General features: G+C 48.2%; 1 protein-coding gene across 1 annotated transcript in view; it reads right to left on the bottom strand.

Annotated features, from left to right (window-relative positions):
* LOC135225158 (kinetochore protein NDC80 homolog) overlaps positions 1 to 16,083 on the bottom strand; it is a 137,259-nt gene extending 121,176 nt beyond the window's left edge. Inside the window, exon 1 of the mRNA XM_064264392.1 lies at positions 15,937 to 16,083. The gene's annotated coding sequence lies outside the window, so the exon portion shown is untranslated. The remainder of the gene's footprint in view (positions 1 to 15,936) is intronic.
* Between the last annotated feature and the right edge of the window lie 228 nt (positions 16,084 to 16,311).

Genomic DNA, 16,311 nt, shown 5'->3' on the forward strand with positions numbered 1-16,311 from the left:
ACAAAACAAAGATTGCCCTTGCCCTGGGCTAAGACCAGAAATTCAATCATACAAAACATTTGTCACCAACACCAGATTTAAAAAACATATATACCCAACCATTGTATAATCTGACCTAACAGACTGGTGAGTATCCCAGGTACTCAGTACCCCAGCTTCCCTTGAACTCGACAACCTATTCAAGGTGAAAAGTTAGCATAGAGGTGACGACCCCTGTGCCGTTTCTCCCAACACCATGCCAGAAACACCGCCACCGGACCTAACGTTTTACAAATTCTCGAAAAACCGTTTCTATCTCTTTGAGATAATGACTCGCAAAACCGAATTCGATCTCCAGAACGTGCTCTGAAGAATCGAAGCTAAAGATAAATTCTTTCTGAATGCTAAAGAAGTTGCCACTGCTCTAACCGTGAGCTTTAACTCTCAGAACGGAAAGATTGTCGTTCTCGGACTGCGAGTGAGCTTCCCTGATAAGCTCTCTAATAAAGAACGATATAGCATTCTTAGAAAGAGGACGAGAGGGATTTTGAACCGAGTCCAGAGCTTAGAGGATTGTCCTCTAATACCTTTAGTGGCAAACAGATACTGCTTAATAGCCCTGACTGGACATAAGAGCCTTTCTTCCTCTCATGTCCAACCAAATCAGATAAGTTCCTTACCACAAAAACTCCTCGGCCAAGGATTAGAAGGATTCTCATTTTGGCTAGAAAGGTCAAAGATACCGAAAATACAGCATTGCCTTGAGAGAAACCGACTCTTTTGTCTATAGCGTGCAATTCGCTGACACGCTTAGCAGAAGCTAGTGCAATAAGAAAAAGTGCCTTCTTAGTCAAGTCCTGAGTGAAGCCGACTTCAAAGGCTCAAACGGTGGCCCCATGAGGAACTTAAGCACCACATCTAAGTTCCAAGCCACTGTATCTTGCGGGAGCTTAGTGGTTTTGAAAGACTAATGAGGTCCAAACAGATCTGAATTGAGGAAATATCCAAACTCGATGTCGAAAAACCGAAGAGAGCATGGCTCTATATCCTCTGATCGTCGAAGGAGCCAGTTTCTTAGAGTTCCTAAGAAATAGAAGAAAATCTGCTATTTCTGTTAAAGAGTCGCAGAAGTAGAGACTTTAGCACTTCTACACCACTCTCTGAAGATTCTCCACTTCCCTTGATAGAGTTTGTTAGAAGACTCTCTCCTACAACGAGCGATAGCTTCTGCAGCTCTTCTTGAAAATCCTTTCGCTCTGACAAGATTCCGGACAGTCTGAACCCTGTCAGAGCTAGAGCGGACAAGTTTTGGTGGAACCTCTTAAAGTGAGGTTGTTTGAGAAGCCACTTCTCTGGAGGAAGAAGTCTGGGGAAGTCTACTAACAACTGGAGAAGGTCCGGGAACCATTTCTCTTTCCTGGGCCAAAATGGGAGCGATTACGTAGTGTTACATTGCTGTGCGACATGAACTTGTTCAGCACCTCTCTTATTAGACCGCCGAACGGAGGGAATGCATAAGCTTCCAGACCCGACCAATCCAACAGCATTGCGTCAACACGCCAAGCTAGAGGATCTGGGAACTGGAGAACAAAAGAGAAGGAGACGGTTGTTCCTTGATGTCGCGAACAGGTCTATTGACGGTCGTCCCCAAAGGCGCCAAAGTTTCTGACAAATCTTGTTGTCCAAAGTCCACTCCAGAGGTAACAACTTGCTGTTGACGACTTAACTCGCCGCCAGGACGTTCATCTTTCCTTCCCGGAACAAATCTCGGGGACTAGCTGAACCTTCGCTTCGTTTGACCCACAGGAGGAGATCCTTGGCTACTTCGTACAGAGAGAGAAGAACTGAGTCCCCACCCCCCCTGTTCCGCACGTACGAGAGAGCGTGGAGTTGTCGGAATGCAACTGCCACTACGACCTCTACTAAGCTCCGAAACTGTCTGAGCCCCAAGAAATTTGCTTAACGGGTTCCTTTACATTTATGTGGAACTTCTTCTCCTTCTCCGACCAAGCTCCTGAAGTCCGTTGATTTCCCAGTAGGGCTCCCCAACCTGTGGTCCGATGCGTCGGAAAAGAACTGTAGGTTCGGGAGGATGGGTCGTAAAATCTAACCCTTCTTCCAACCTTGCTCGAGAGAGCCACCACCTTAGGTCCTCTTTTATTTGATCTGTGACAGGAAAGGTAAATCGAGTCTGGTTGTGTCTTTCCTGCACCAAGAGGCTCTCAGGAAAAACTGCAGAGGTCTCTGATGCAGTCTTTCCAACGTCACAAATTTCTCCACTGACGTCAATTTGCCCAGGAGCCTCATCCACTGATTGGCAGAACTTACCTTTTGTCAAGAACTCCTGAACTGTCTCCAGACAGCCTTGAACCCTCTTCGGGGACAGAAAAGCCCACGAAAAACTTGAGCATTCAGAATCATCCCCAAATAAAGGATGCTCTGAGATGGAACCAACTGGGACTTCTGTTTGTTGACCAGAATTCCTAACTTTCTGGCCAAGATCCAGAGTTTGTTCCAAGGTCCCTTCATGCACCGACTCTTGATTCCGACCGGAGAAGCCAATCGTCCAGATAGAGGGAGATTCTTACTCCTAATATGTGCAGCCAGCTTCCTATCGGGGATAGAACCCTGGTGAAAACTTGAGGATCGCGGTCGCTAGTCCGAAGCAAAGCGCCGAAACTGAAACACCTTGCCTTCGAACATGAACCTCAGGTACTTCCGAGATTCGCGATGTATCGGAATGTGAAAATAAGCGTCTTGCATGTCCAGAGAGACCATCAATCCCCCTGTCTGATGGACTCCAGAACCGACCGAGTGGTCTCCATATGAAATTTTGTTTTCTGGACATGCAAGTTCAGGGCGCTCACATCCAAAACCGGCCTCCAGCCCCCTGATGACTTGGGAACTACAAAAAAGGCGATTGTAAAAGCTGGAGGAAAATCCCCGTTCTATCTGTTCTATCGCTTCTTTGAGAACAAGCGCTTCCACTTCTGCGGCTAGCGCCAAAATTTGTCTGAGCCCGGAGAGTATGCCTGGAATGGAATTGGCACAGGTGAGAGCGAGGAGGTGAAACGAGAGGAATACGATAGCCGAACTTGAGTACTTGCACTACCCAGGCTTCTGCTCCTCTGTTTTCCCATTCCTCCCAAAACAGAGCCAGCCTGGCTCCCACTGGTGCATGAAGAACCGAGCTTTCATTTGGAAGGTTTGTTAACCTTGGCCGAGGCCTTAGACTGAGGTCGCAAATTCGACTTCGGCCGAAAGAAGCGCTTGGGTTTTCCCCTCTCGAAAAAGGCACTTGGGCCAGAGGAGAAACCGAAGGAACAGTCTCCACAGAGCTTTAGGTCTCTTAGTAGACTGTGCCAGTAAATCCGAAGTAGATTTCTTATCTAGCGCAGACGAAATTGACAACACTACATCGTCTGGAAAGAGGTTATCTTTCACAAAGGCAAACAAGAGAGCAGAAACTTCTGTTGGAAGTAAACCCTTTTAGAAGCAAAGGGCGCACCAAAGTTGCCTTTTCTTAAGGGTACCAAAGGCGATGAGCGAAGCTAACTCATCACATCCATCCCTAAATGGATTTGTCCGCACAGGACAGAACACCAATCCAATCCTCCGCTAACTCCTGAGAAAGAGAAGGGACAGTCTTCGATCTTGGCCGCTAAGCGCCAATAGTCCAATCAAGGAAGCTAAAGACTTCCAAAAGTTTAAATTGATTCTTTACAACGTGGTCCAACTCAGGCGCTGTAAAGAAAACTTTCGCTGCGGCGAAAGCAGATCTTCTAGAGGAGTCGATTAAATGGAGAAGTCTCCCTGGGAGGAGGCAGAAAACTCCCAGAGAAGGAGCTTCCCCAGTTACATAAAACCTATACCTCTTACGAAGCAACTTAGAGGAGGGTAAGCAAAAGAGCCTTCCCTAAGTCTCTTTTCATAGACATCCATTTCTAGTCTCTTTCAACAAATGTCTAACCGCTTTAGATAGAACAAGTTTTGGGAGGAGAGGGTCTGAAGTTTTTCCTCCTCATCAAAAAAGTCGAAGTTGGGGAGCGCGGAGCCGCTTTCTCAAAATAATCTGGATAAGATACCAGAAGAAATCTAAGGAGACGTGAATAACACGAGAGGTGATGTGAATCCTCCTCCTCTACTTCTTCTTCATTCTCCGATACCGCCGAAGAAGTAGACGGAACTACAACCGGATCTGAAGGTTTCGAACCACCCTTGGACTCATTCATCCAGTTGGTTAACATCTCTTAACTGCTTGCGCAAAGGCGCCAGAGACGAATCAAAAACAGTTAACGTAGGCTTGGAAGAGCCTAAATGTTCAGCAGGAGGCGGAAAAACTACTTGCGCCTCGCTCGGAGCCTCCGAAATTCGAGGCGAAACAGGCGCATCAGGCGTAACAGACGAAAAAGCGCCTAAAGAAACCACCCTTAGAACTGCTAGCTACAGCATTAAAACCACAATCTTTACTAGTAGATGGAGCCGAAAAAGGCACAGATTGAGGCGACGAACGAGCGCTAACGGCCGCGGCGCAACCCTACTCTCAGGCTCCTTATACCGCTTGACTGGAGGAGGCGAAGAATCAGCGCCTGAACGACTCTTTAAGGGACGCGAAACAGGCGAATCTCGCCAAGAGCGCCGCGCGACCGGAGACGAATCGCTTGAATAGATCGAAAGGCGTCTGACTGCAAACACCTTTCCAACGCTTAACCGAGCCCTGTTGAGGCGCAACAGGCTCAACAAGAGAGGCGCCTGTCTGTGGGCAAATCCCGATCGACTCCCTTGGACTTCCGGTATGTCTTCTCCCCGGTGCGGGGGAGCTGGACAGTGACCTTGTCTAGGAGACGTGTCAGGACAGACAGACGCACCCTAAACTACACTCTTCCTAAAGCCGCTTTCTCCAAAAAAGTCTTAACTGAATTACCAAGTTGCAAAACCGTATTCGCTAGTACCGAAAATTTCTGATCTAACCCTCGATTCCAGACTGGCAATGGTGTCGGAAGAAACTACACGGGAAGCCGGAGAAGTGGGATTAGTAGGAGGAATAGGAGGTGTAGTTAAAGGAGACATAACAATTTGTTTGAGGAGAAGAAAACAGGAAGGAACAGAAATGCATCGCAAGACGAAGCAGAGCTAAGTCTACTTTCCCTAAGCGTTGCTTTTCTAATTCTGTCTTTAGCTAATTCTCCGAGTATGAACTAAAAACTTCCATTGAGAATCAGTTCCAATCACATACACTCCGTTACATTGTTCAGATCCTGCTCGAACAAACCGTGTACCCCCACCTTAACCACATTTAGTGTGAGAATCATACTCTAACTTGGATAATCTAGTTTTACATCCTGAGATGCAAAACCTAACTCCCGACGGACTAGAATCCGACATGGCAACGCCTAAATAAAAAAGCAAAATAACAACAACGCCAAAAAAGAGTACTTCACACCAATTCCGAAGATCAAATCCACAAGAAAAAAAAGCGAAGCAAAGTCATCCAACCGCACCGACCACCGATGTTCACCGGACGCCGGCAGGAAAAGAATTGGATTCACCTGGCAGTTGTACCTGGTTCTCCCGCGAGTGGAGGGAGATGACGTCATCACCACCAGTGTTGGCGACGCCGACGCGCTAAATTTGAATTTAGTATTCCTGGCCGCCTCGTGGAAATCACGGCTCTATAATTGTTCGGTAAGACACTACAATAAACTTAAAATTTGGCCTTAATTTCTAACTTTGGAGAAAATACTTTGAAAGGAGAGTAGAGGTCTTTAGCTCCGTTTCTCACCAACAACAAGTCGCGACTGATGCCCATCTCCGGTGTCAGGACGCGTTATAATGTACTTTTTCGGAGGGTGGTAAGCGTTGATTGTAGGTGGCCTGTTTGGCCTGCCGTGGTGTTTTACCCTATTTTGTAACTTGAGAGAAAACACTTACTTCAAGAGGAAAGTAGGTCTTGAGCTGTTTCTTCCACACTGGTTGGGTTATGACTGGCGTCTACTACCTAACTCAGGATACTGGAAGTGCGAGTTATTTTTTGGGAAGTGACCGCGCAACAGTAGTGTCCTCGTCTGCATAGCGGTGTTTTACCCTACTGGAAATGCTAAAGTTATTTTTTGAGAACATGACTGTGCCACGGTACAAGTGTCTGCCTGTCCGCACAGCAGTGCTTTACCCTACTTCAAGTGGAAAGTAGAGGTCTCAAGGTGTTGCTTCCACAGACACTGGTTCGTGACTGTCTTTCCTGGGTTACAGGAAGTGTTAAGTTATTTTTGGGGAAGGTGGTTACGCTACAGTGAGGTGATCGCCAGGTAGCCATTTGATAGGGTAAAAAACCGCATGGTACAGGGGTGGACCATGTAAATCAATGTGTACAACCCCAAGAAAAGTACATTATAACGCGTCCTGACACCGGAGTAGAGGTCTTTAGCTCCGTTTTTCACCAACAACAAGTCGCGTCTGATGCCCATCTCCGATGTCAGGACGCGTTATAATGTACTTTTTTGGGGGTTGTACACATTGATCGTACATGGTCCACCCCTGTACCATGCGGCTTTTTACCCTAGTTTACCCTATCTCAATTTGCTGACAAAACTTCAATCTTTTGAGTGGTATACTTAAAGATTTAATTGTATTGTTGTTTCACCAATTAAATATCAAGTGAAAAAAGGGGTCGTCTTTCGAGGAAAGTAGAGGTCTCGAGGTGTTGCTTCGGCGGACGCTGGCCCGTGACTAATGTAGGCTACCTAGGGTAGAACATCACGGCAGGCCAACCCTCATCACGGTGGACGGGTCTTATTCACTCGATATTTAATTGGTGAAACAAGAATACAATTGCAACTCTAAGCATACCATTTAAAAGACTGAAGTTTCGTCAACATAATGTGATATATGAAAGCCCCATACGAACTAAAATAAGCATGTGAGCTCTTCGTAAAATATGTTATCAAGGCAGTTTTGAAATCCAATATGGCGGCTACGTTTTGCATGGACGGTTCTCATCAGTGACGGCCACCATCTTTCCCCAGCCTTCCCAGCACTCATTTGAACAATGTTAGCGTATATATGTAACGTTTATTGATCTTACTCAAGATTGCAGTTGTAATCAGCACAATAAAACAACATTTTGTTGCCTATATTAGTGAAAGTGTGACTTGTTCATTCCCGGGGTTAATGGTTTGAACTGAATTCATTCTTACCTTGTATCAAAGGTGGTGGTTTTTATCCTTACTGCCATCACAACTGAAACTCCACAGTGCTTATTTGATTGTAATTATACACATTTTGGTCTTAATTCACTCCACAGTGCACTTGAACCACGCTGTGGTCCTGGTTCCTAAGCCACTCACTCCGAAAAACACAGTTACGAGCAGCAGACGACAACACTGATTATGAGATGCAAAGCTTTATTCCCTTAACTGTTTACTTTACTCAATATTTAGTTTAACTTTACTTCAAAATGTTTATTTAATTCATGTCTATTATCCCTTTTTTGCAACCAAATTAACCCCCAAAAATTACAAATGTTTCGGATGTATACTTACGAGCAGACGACGCGAGGAAAAATAACTCATCGTTGCCAATCTAGTGGAGCGTCATACATACGCCGATGCATTTCTTTACAAACTGTTTCGATGAATTCTAGTTGTCATAGTAATGCAGTAATGATAAAATTGCTGTAATATGTACGTATATATAATACAAATAGATACGCTAATTTCACTTATTTCCCCGGTTTTGTGTAAGTCTTATACCTAGTTTGGAGGGTAAACACATACCAATTGACAACACTGATAAACAATTGAAGAGCGCAAAACGCCGCAAAGAATGCCGTATAGTCCCTTGAATAAGTGCTGGTAAGAGGTTGGTTTACGATTGTTGTGATGAAAGTGCCCCAGCGTCTATGGGTACAAGTGGTGTGCAGATTTAGCACAGGAAATGGGAAGTTTGTTGACACAAGCGACTCCGTAAACATCAAGATGGCGTCAATCTTCGAAACATTTTTAGTTGTAAGTAAAAATTTCTAAAGCGTTTTGGTGAGATTTCCACTGCCGTAGCCACCCTTTTCACTACCCTCTGTTTAAATATGACAATTTGTCGAAAATTGCATTTTTCCTAACTATACAAACCTGAGGTCCTTTAACAATAGGAAGTAGCTAGCGGCAGCTGGAACGGTCGTAAGCTTCGAACAAGGGGAGAACGGTAGTTAACTGCTTGTCCGACAGTCGCGCGCCGCGCGACTGGGAGGTAAACAAATCACTTTTGCTTTTGGCCCATGCAAAATACGCAGAGTGAGGGGTGGCATGAGGAGGGACTATATGTAAAGGACCTCAGGTTTGAATAGTTAGGAAAAATGCAATTTTCGACAAATTGTCATTTGTTCCGATACGTAATACAAACCATCGGTCCTTTAACAATAGGAAGACTCACTTCTTGGTGGGAGGAATCTGAGTCTTTTGATGAACAGACTGGTGTTCGTCCATCCCTGGAATGCCTCCCTGGTCGTAAGAGCGAGGGAGGGATCCAAGCCTCTGTCCGATTGATCGGGGTGTGCACCGCAGGATCAATGGTCAGACCTCTGGGCCGAGAGTACTAAGAGAGAGGCAAGCGTATCTCTTCGTACCACGCAAAGCAAGAACTTGTTCCTGTTTGCAAGAGGCAACATAAAGTATGGGTTGTCTCAAGCTGGCATCCACTTCCTCCCCCTTGTTGGAGGAAGTGGTGGATATACGCTCCTATCCCTAGTGAAAGGGATAGGATGGGGCTCTGTTGAGTAGCTCACCTGCATCTTGTCCTTATCCAGCAGGGTGACGAACCGTTGTCCCTCTAACCACAGGTAGAGGGGAAGAAAAAAGATGGGAAGAGGAGCCAGTCACACTCTCATTCACTCATCCATCTTACGGTCACACCAGGACTCGATGCTGTTCAGCCTGCGAGGGTCTGGGTTCGCTACACAACATGATTGGCAGCCACCACGGGTCCCAAGGAAAAAGATCCAAGGACCTGTGGGCAATATCCCGAAGGTAGAAGGAAGGCATGTGGTCTGGTTGGACCAGACCCCTGCCTTCAGTACCTGCGCCACGGACGAAGTTCTTGCGGACAAGGCAGCATCTCCTTCGCATCGAAGGCGGGTGAAGTCCATTAGGGAGGGGATTGTGAACGACTGAACCAATCGTCAGGGACCGAAGGGTTCTGAGTCTTCGCTACGAAAGTTCGGTACGAAAATCGAGCTACGGATCCCCATCCCCTGGATGCTTGACTTCGCAGGAGAAGTCATGCAGTTCCTCAGAGGAAAAGAAGGAAATAGTCGCATGACCTATTCCTCTTCTCTACTTCGGTGATGTCCAGTACCCATACTGGTCTGTCCGTTTTGCCACGAAGTCTCTCGCATCCTCCTATCCCCATGCAGCGAAGTTCTCGGTAGTGGATAGGACACCGACACTCCATGGTGGGTGTCAATGGTATGGTACTGTGACAAGCTATTAAAACGAAGTAATATGATTGCTGTGTAACAACCGAACTAAGTCAACAGCGTAGTTCGTAACTGACTCGGCCGCTCTGACAGCTGCCGACTGACTGCGTTCGGTAGGAGGCAAGTTGTCAAAGCATCCGAGTAAGTCACGTGACCTTCGCCTTAAAAGGGTTTATGCCGAGAGACCAAACAAATAATGTATTTGTTTGTCACCAATGCCGGACAGCGAGGTGATGATTCTCTTAAGGCATGTGCCCAACAGGCGAAAGTCAATTGCCTTCTAGAGACCGAGGTCCCTGAAGGCAAAACATCTCATGGTTGTTGAATCTCAGCTAGGAGAAACAACACTATGTACCGTTGAAGACGAAGGTAGATATTGAATGCAACCTACGTCTTCACAGACGAATCGAGAGAAGGATTCTCAAGATTCATAACCTGTCTTACAAAATGACTGAAAACGCTAACGCTATTTCATTGCTGTCGGTGAGAAGTCGTAGTTGCAATGAAAGCGGGGCGTCTTCAGTAATGAAAACACAGGGGAAAACCGCCTGAAGAACTGCTTCTCATGGGCTGAACATTTGGAAGTAGAGCTTGTCAGGTCGGAGAGTATGGCGATGTCTTCTGACAGATCTCGTAATTCGGGTTGAACAATGAACAATTGTACACCTACGAATAAGAGATATTTTGAAGACAAACTCAGATGTCTGCAAAATCATTCGCATTATCGCAGTGCGATGCAGCGGGAGACTTGTACAGACTTCTGTTAACCGTGTCGGTAAACAGAAAGATGAAAGAGTCCAAGAGATATCTCTATTGAAAATTCTCGCAATGTCGAAGGCGATGGACTCTAGCGTCACAGCAGTAAATGGTCCTTCATTATTGCGAGAATCCCCATTAATCAGAGACCTAAGTCCATGATTGTTGGGCAGAGATACGGTTCGGTAGTCAATCAAACCAGGGGAGAGAGAGACATAACTGACCGTGCATCTCGGAGGCCCAGCTGATACTGAGCTGCTGTCAGGCAGTTCAATACGCAGTAGTTGAGCCTGAGCTCTCGCCGACTCGTCATCCTGAGTTGCCATGTAATCCATTATTCCATGAAGGAATGCGTTCGGCTAGAACTACGAGCATAAAAGATATGCTCGAGCAATTATATTTAGGCGAAACGAATTTCGGTAAATATAAAAGTTGAAATGGTGTTGTCGTGACAAAACCATAAGTATATAAAATTGAAACTGAAAAACTCCTGGGAGGTTGCAGGCAACCCCGAGTTGCAGTTCAATTAGAATACTTCTCTTCTAAGTCGCAATCCGTAGATAAACTAGGATATGCGCCTACCCCTCGGACAATTCAACTGCTTAGTAGAATCATGTCGCGAGGTTAATATACGTAGTATATTTGTAGGATTCTGAACAACGATCTCCATCCTAAATTCTTTCCTTCAAGAAAACAAAATAAGGATTGGAGATCGACCACCTTCGATCTCTATCAAAGAGTGAAGGAGAAGTCTTCCTCGAAGGAAAGCTTCAATGGTGAACAGAATACTAAGACGATAGTTCAAGCCAAACTGGATATTCCCGTCCGATCTTCTCTATTCCAGGTTGGTCGCCTACTGTAAGATAGTTTCTTTCATCAGCAGTCTTCTTCCCAATGCTAGAAATTCCAGGAATTCGAGCATAGGCGAGGTTCCGATTATCATGTAACATCGGGGATTCTCGTCTCGCTCACTTTAGACCGTGGTCTCGCCTAAGTGTTGGAGATCGTAAAAAACTCGAACACTCTGAATGCGCTAGAAATTCCTTAGAATTCTAAGCAGTCTGCGAAACCCCCACCGAATTCGTCAAACGATATCGGCTGGTGGTTCCTCTCGATTCCCGTAGAAATCGAAATGGGGGGGGCAGGATCCCTCCTCAACGACCGGGGCTTACGTCAGGTAGGACCCGAAGGTCCCCCCGGTAGCGCAGTCCCGAACGTGGGATCCTACAGAGAAATCTCTGTAGGATCCCTCCCCTTTCCCTCGTAGCCGTAAGGAGAGAGGGAATGGGGGAGGAATTGGATACTCGCTCGCCTTCCCAGTGGAACTAGCAGTTGGAGAAGAATAGGAGCAGCCATCGCCTTGCGGAACGATGGTCTCTCGAGTCTGGGAAACGTATCGTCAGGAGAAAACGTTTTCCCCCGCGGAGGGTTACGAACTCTCACTGTAGGTAAGGGTCTGCCGCCACTGTGAACGTCGTCTGGGGTGGGGCTGATCGACACCTGACGGGGGAGAGCCGATACCGTCCTCCGACTCATTCCAGTACTCGTCGAGGTCGAAAACCTCTCAGGAGGACCGAAGGAGTATTTAAATACGGTGTCCGAAGACACGGAGAAACGCCGCTGTCGCAGTAGAGGAGGTGGAAGTAGCTTGATCGACCGGCCAGCAACTGAGCGAGCCTTCTTGTCCGTAGACTAGAGACTCTGGTTCGAGACAGAATCGGCAAGCTCCGATCGCGGCAGACCCACCGTCGGTTTGGGTTCCCTCTCGGGCCCCAAAACGACTCGAGCAGAGACGTGGGCTCTGCTGGTGGAGCGGCAATCCTTCCGCAAGGTCATTATGCTGACGAATCAGCTTAATGACTTCTGTAATCTCCTCTGTATCTCGGGAGTAACCGCGTCTTGCGGAGTAGGACCGTCCAGTCCTTCCAACAAGAACAGATCCCTAGATACTCCTCCTTCCGAAGGAGGAATAGCGGCAGACCCCTGACGGTCGCCTCCAGCTACTTGCACGTATGTCCTGGTCGGTCCTAGAACCGTGCCTGGTCCATACGGCGTCATAGCGGGATCGCGAGCGGCGCACCTCTCGCGATCACTCATAGGTACCTCGCTCTCCGGTGTAGCCTCGAGAGGTTGAAGGTACAGGAGAGGCAGACCTGACGCCCCCCCCCCCCTAGCCTCGCTGGCAGACCAGCGTGCTTGGAGGGCTGCTGCTGATCGTCAACCCGCGGTGGCGATCGAGCAGCAGGCCTAGCCTTGCCGCTCGCCTGGGGCGAGAGGCTCGGCTGAGAACGTCGACGCTGATCTCTAGCGTCAGGCGAGCTGTTGCTGGTTACCATCTTCGCCCGGTCCCGATGGGGAGCGGCGTCAGGTGACCTGCTAGGTTCGCTGTCGCGGTGAGACCGGCGAGCGTCCTCTCGGCGCGTCGAGCCGCTGGTACCAGCCGTGGCTGGTACCGACGGCCGCGGGGACCCCTTCCTCGCCTCAACTCGTGGCTGGTCAGCGACCGTCACGTCAACCCAGAGCAGCCAGCTGGTCGCTGCGAGAGCGTCCACTGGCCTGACGAGCGTCGTCTGCACGACCTCTCGCCAGTCTTCTGCTCCGCGCTTCGGTCTTGACGGCGAGCGAGCTCGGGCGTCAAGACTTTGGCTGGACGGTCATCCCGCGGGAGACCGTCCACTCGGTACTTCTCGCTAACGAGAAGCCGAGGCGGATCCTGGTTTAGCGGCAGAACCGCTAGAACAGGCGAGGAAGTCCAAGCCTGAGCTGGTACTCCTCTGGGTTCCCCGTCTTCTTCTCCTTGGTAGAAGAAAAGACGGGCCCTGTTCCCGAGGGAGCAGGAGGACCAGCAGAAGAGCTCCCCGAATCGAACCGGAGCGAGACGGGCCCTTAGAAGGTCCCGAAGGAGCCTTCTTAGGAGGGAAAACCCGGGTTACCAGCTGGTCGCTGCAAGAGCGGCCGCTGGCCTGGCAAGAGTCACCTGAGCGTCTCTCACCAGCCTTCTGCTCCGTGCCGCGTCTTGGCGCCGAGAGCGAACTCTGGCGCCGAAACTTGGCTGCACGGTCTCCCGAGGGAGAACGTACACTCGGGATCTCTCGCGAACGAGAGACCGAGCCGGAACCTGGCGTAGCGGCATCGCCGCTAGCACCAGGTTAGCACCAGAGCTAACCGATACTCCTCTGGTCCCCGTCTATCTCTTCCTTGCGGAAGGGGAGACGGGCCCCTCCCGACCCCGCTCCCGAAGCAGGAGGACCAGCCATAAGGACCCCTCCTGTCTCCCACCGAGGTGGGACGGCCCTTAGAAGTTCCCGAAGGAGACTTCTTAGGGGGGAAGGCAGCCTTCCCTTCTTCTTCGGCTTATGGGCCTTAGAAGTCGAAGGGGAAGAGGCAGCAGCAGACGATGAAGACGAAGATGACAGCTTCCTCTCTTCTCCTCTTCCTCGTCAGCTCACGCAGGACAGTCGTCAGGTCCTCCATCCAGGCCGGATCCGGGGCTATTGCCGAAGCAACACGGCCCGACTGCACCTGTCCGGAAGGACCTGGGACTGGGAAGACACCCCACCTGGGCAGGACCAGCCATGGACAGGCACAGGAACCAGGAGCGACAGGAACAGCAACCAGCTCAGGAGCGGCAGGAACAGCGGCAGCGGATAGACCCAAGAAGGGACAGCCAAGCCAACAGCGGGAATCACATCAGCGCGATCGCCTCGTAGAATCATCGGCAGCCAGCGGAACCTGTCCTGGTCGCCCGGGGTCCCGGGTGACGAGCTGCTGGAACAGCGGAAAGTCTGGGGCAGGCAACACGAAGAAAACAGGCTGGCGGCGGCAACCCCACCTCGGTACGGCTGCGGCCCTAGTAGCGGCAGACGGCGTCATCGACACAGCATGGGGAGTGTAGACCAGGAGGGGGGGGAGCAGCATAAGCGGGCCGTGGTAGTAGTGGAGACCGCCCCAGACCTCGCTAGACGCTGCAGCAGCCCGTGGATGCTAGGCACGCCCTGCCTCCGCGGTGGTCCATACCTGTCCAAGGTCGTCTCCCACGGATGTAGCAGCCACCTGCGGTAACATAGATAGATTAGTAAGAGGGGTTCCCTCACGCACGGGGGGAAGACATGCCCCACCCCGAACGCAAGGAAGACCCCAAATACAAAATACAACGAAAAAGCTGAGCGGGGGGCAGGAAGGAAGACGAAGAATCGGATACCAAGGGAGTCGCGGGAGAGCTTTCCGACGACTTCCTCTTGCAGACCTTCGCTTCCCCTACCCCCGCACAGCAGTGAAAAAGTAATATGAAAATGAAACAGAATACTGCCCTTGCCTTCCCCCCCCCCCCGATCACTCATAGAACTTTAAAGGGGAAGAAAAATCAATTCCCTGGGTAAGAACGGAAACTTGATCCAATAATATGATGCTATCATAAAAATATATATGAAAATGAAACCAGAATACTGCACTTGCGATTTCATTTTCACATAAAAAAAATCGTTAAGGATCAATTCCGGGTAAGAACGAAAAATTGATCCAATTAAATTTCATGCAAATAAATAAATGAAAATGAAAAGAATATTGCAATTGCGAATCCACTTTCATTGCATTCTATTATACAAAATTAAAAGGCTCGTGCCGAGCGCAAACACACTCTCGGTAACGAACGCACAGGGCAAACATATAATGAAAAGAGTACTTACATTTTTCAATTACACACTTTCGCCCACAATACATGACTCGGTGCGAGCGCGCCCGCCCTCGGCACCGAGGCATAATTCAAGGGTTCAATTCATGAAAAGAGAGGAAATCGCCGCATCTACGGCGATAACTCCATGTTGGTTCATAATTAAGTAATGAAAATGAAACAGTGTACTTACAGTTTCATTTTCAAGTCAAACAAACCATTTAGTAGAAAACACAATATAAACAAAGCATACGACGATGAAGCGGGCAGAGAGCGATGACGAACACGTCCTTCACACCCGCGGCCGAAAGCAAAAGTGATTTGTTTACCTCCCAGTCGCGCGGCGCGCGACTGTCGGACAAGCAGTTAACTACCGTTCTCCCCTTGTTCGAAGCTTACGACCGTTCCAGCTGCCGCTAGCTACTTCCTATTGTTAAAGGACCGATGGTTTGTATTACGTATCGGAACAACTTAAAATTTGGCCTTAATTTCTAACTTTGGAGAAAATACTTACTTCGAAAGGAGAGTAGAGGTCTTTAGCTCCGTTTCTCACCAACAACAAGTCGCGACTGATGCCCATCTCCGGTGTCAGGACGCGTTATAATCTAATTTTTCGGAGGGTGGCAAGCGTTGAATGTAGGTGGCCTGTTTGGCCTGCTGTGATGTTTTACCCTATATCTTGGGTTACAGGACGTGTTAAAGTACTTTTTCAGGAAGGTGGCCACCGAACGGGTGAGGTGGCCGCCATAAGTTCATTCGATCGTTTACCCTAACACCCAGCCTAAACGGTTCGTTGGGCTACGCTACAATAATCGTGTCCCAGGCTTCCTAGGCTACGCTAACTGTTCCGTAGTCTATGTATTTATTCTAAACGGCCTATTCACATCGAATTACAAGACAAACACAGTGTTACAATGGTAAAAATAGTGATCATTTAGCACATTGTTTTGCCTCGAGGATTCACCTTCACTTAAGTTTACCACAGGGAAGCTTGTTTGTTTTCTTCATAACTTACCTTCATTAATTAGTTTACGGGTTTATCTTTTAACATTTCAAGTCTACTCACATTTATCTTGCCTTACAGATCGCGGGATGGTGGTAAGCTCTCGCGAAAATTTCCTACGGTCGTTTTTTCCCAGAAAATATTTCTTGTTATTGCTTGTTCAAACTGTAAACAACAATTTTGAAAATGGCGGCCCGTTCGAGTTTACTTGAATTTTTGGTTTAAAGCGTCCAGTTCAGTCATACACAAGCTTTTAGTGCGTCTATTAAATTAATTCATTCGAATAAAAATATAAATAAAGATTTTTACATTGAAATTAGGTTGACAGATACAAAAAGTATTTTACTGGCAGTTTATAGATGAACAATGAAAGTGTGCTGTTCTTAAAGAAAACGGATGCTTATTTACGAACCCTAACTCAAAGTAAAACTTTTTCTA

The sequence above is a fragment of the Macrobrachium nipponense genome, chromosome 13, assembly GCF_015104395.2.
Source record: "Macrobrachium nipponense isolate FS-2020 chromosome 13, ASM1510439v2, whole genome shotgun sequence".
Lineage (NCBI taxonomy): Eukaryota > Metazoa > Arthropoda > Malacostraca > Decapoda > Palaemonidae > Macrobrachium > Macrobrachium nipponense.